Raw genomic sequence first — 3,408 nt, 5'->3', positions numbered from 1 at the left:
TATTTTATGAGGTCAATGTTACAAATAGTTAAGAAAAGATGTTCTTGATAAAAGAAACAGTCTGTGATGGTTACTGGGGAGGAAGGAGAGAAAATTATTCACTGGCTAGAAGGTAGACACATGTTAACATGGGTGATAGCACACCAGGTAATATACAATGAAAGAGGTCAGCAGACGGAAGATGAAGGTAGTAGGAGACACAGGGAGGAATGTAATAGTTAAAGTGAATAGACATACATACTGTTAATTGTTAGTATATGAAGGGATTGCAGTCACTGTAATGAAGCAAAATATATCATTTGATTTACAGCCTCAGAAGCCCTGTAGAGAGTCGCTATGAGTCGGAACTAACTCCACAGCACATCACCACCACCACTTATATAGAGAGAACACTCAACCCAACAACAGCACAATACACATTATCTTCCAGTGCATAAGGAACATTCTCTAGAATAGACCATATGTGAGGCCACAGAGCAAGCCTCAAGAAAATTTAAAACATCAAAATACTACAAAGCATCTTCTCAGATCACAAGGCTATAAAATTAGAAATCAACAATAGGAAGACCAAGGGGGAAAAAATCAAATATATAGCACTCTGCTTAAAAGCTATTGGGCAATAAAAGAAAAAACAAAACAAAAACAAAACAAAACAAAATTCTTTGAAACAAGCAAGAATAAAAAGACAACATACCAAAACCTTTGAGACACAACAAAAGCAGTACACAGAGGGCAATTTATAGCAATAAACACACACATCCAAAAGAGGAAAGAACCAAAATCAACACCTTAATCCAACATCTCCAACAATTAGAAAAACATCAGCTAAATAAGCCTACCGCCACCAGAAGAAAATAAATAATACAAAAAAGTTTGTTGCTATTATTAAGTGCCATCAAGTTGATTCCAAGTCATAGTGGGCCTGTATAGGATTTCTGAGAAGTTACTGCTAGAGTGGTTAGCAGTCCAGTGCTTATCCTACAGCACTACACTAGTACTCCTAATACAGGGTAGTACAGAAATAAATGAAATAGAAAACAGAAAAACAATAAAAAGAATCAACAAGCAAAAAATTTGGTTCTTTGAAAGGATTAGTAAAACTGACAAACCATTCACAAAAATAAAATAAAAAACGGATGATACAAATAACATGAATAAGAAATTATATGGGTGATGTCATAACAGAGCCAACAGAAATAAAAAGATAATAACAGAATACTATGAGGAATTGTAATGAAACAAAACCATTGTACTTTAACAAATTTGAAAATCTAGAAGAAATGGACAAATTTCTAGAAATATGTGACCTACCTAAACTAACACAGACTGAAGTAGGAAACTTGAACAGACCTTTATCAACAGAAGAAATTGATCAAGTCCTTAAAAAACTCCCAACTGAAAAAAGGCCTGGCCCAGATGGCTTTACTGGTGAATTCTACCAAACATTCAGAGTGGAGCTGACATACTCAAACTATTCTAGAATATAGAAAAGGATGGAAACCTCCTAAATTCATTTTGTGAAGCAAGCATAACTCTGATACCAAAACCAGGGAAAGGCATCACTAAAAAAGAAAATTATAGACCAATATCCCTCATGAACATGAGCAAAAATTTTCAACAAAACCGTAGCCAAGATAATCCAACAATATATCAAAAACATAAAACATAATGACCAAGTGAAAGTCATATCACGTTCAATATTAGTAAAACACTCAGTGTAATCCACTGCACAGATAAAGAAAAAAAAAATCACATGATCATATCAATTAATGCAGAAAAATCATTTGACAAAATCCAACACTGATTCCTGATTTTAAAAACTCAACAAAATAGGAATAGACAAGAAATTCCTCAACATAATTAAGGGCATGCATACAAAACACAAAACTATTCACTAACTTTAAATGGCAAGAAAAGGGATCCCAGATAAGCAAAGGATTATTTTCTTTGCATAGTTCCTTTGTTTCTCTGGTTATATTTATTCCCAGATATTTTATACTTTGGGTAGCTATTGTAAATGGTATTGCTTTTCTAATGTCCTTTTCAGTGCTGTCATTGTTACTATAGAGGGATCCAACTGATTTTATATTTTCAAATATATCTTGTCTTGTTGATTCTTTCTATAGTTTTTCTGTTTTCCATATCATTAATTTCTGCTCTTATCTTTATTATTTCTTTTCTTTTGGTAACTGTAGGTTACCTCTTTTGGTCAGTTTCTAATTGTTGTAGATGCTGTGTTAATGTGTTAATTTTGGTTCTTTCTTCTTTTTTGGAGGTGCGCATTTATCGCTATAAATTGTCCTCTCAGCACTGCTTTCACCATGTCCCAAAGATTTTGGTATGTTGTGTTTTCATTCTCATTTGTTTGTTGGAACTTTATGAATTCATGTTTAATTTCTTCTTTTACCCAGTCGATTTTCAGCAGGGTGTTGTTCAGTTTCGATGTATTTGACTTTATTTCCTTGGTCTTCTTATTGTTGATTTCTAGTTTAATAGCGTTGTGGTCAGAAAAGATGCTTTGTAGTATTTTGATGTTTGTAAATTTATGGAGGCTTGCTTTGTGACCTAACACATAGTCAATTCTGGAGAACATTCCATGTGCAGTGGAGAAGAACGTATATTGTGCTGTTGTTGGGTTGAATGCTCTGTACGTATCTATGAGGTCAAGTTAGTTGATTGTGCTGTTTAGTTCCTTTATAACTTTGTCAAGTTTCTTTCTGGATGTTCTGTCCCTTTTCGAAAGTGGTGTATTAAAATCTCTCACTATAATTGTAAATTTATCTATTTCTTTCTTCAATTCTAGTAGGGTTTGCTTCATATATCTTGGAGCTCTTTCACTGGGAGCATAGATATTTATTATGGTTATTTTGTCATGCTCAATTGACCCATTGATCATGAGATAGTGTCCTGCTTTATCTCTTATGCTGGTTTTTGTCTTAAAATTTACTTTATCAGAGATTAGTATTGCCACTCCTGCTTGTTTAGTGTTGCAGCTGGCTTGGTATATTTTTTCCATCCTTTAACTTTTAGTCTGTTTTTGTCTTTGTCTGTAAGGTGTGTCTCTTGCAAGCAGCATATTGAAGGGTCTTGTTTTCTTATCCATTCTGCCATTCTCTGTTTCTTCACTGGTGCATTCAATCCATTGACATTCAATGTAATTATTGGTAGGTATGAAATAATTGCTGCCATTATGTTAATTTTTTGGTAGTGCTGTTCATTCCTTTGTTCTATATGCCATCTTGTGCTGAGTTTGTGGGTTTTTTTGTGCTATTTCTTGTCAGTTTTTTTCTTAGTTTTCATGTTTTCTTCTTATACTTGGAAGTGCACTTTCATGGTAATTTGTGAAGTATTAACTTTCTTTGTTGTTGTTGTTGTCAGGTGTCATCGAGTCAGAACCGACTCATAGTG

The sequence above is a fragment of the Chrysochloris asiatica genome, unplaced genomic scaffold (assembly GCF_000296735.1).
Source record: "Chrysochloris asiatica unplaced genomic scaffold, ChrAsi1.0 scaffold00124, whole genome shotgun sequence".
In the NCBI taxonomy this organism is placed as follows: domain Eukaryota; kingdom Metazoa; phylum Chordata; class Mammalia; order Afrosoricida; family Chrysochloridae; genus Chrysochloris; species Chrysochloris asiatica.
Note: the sequence above shows the minus strand (reverse complement) of the source record.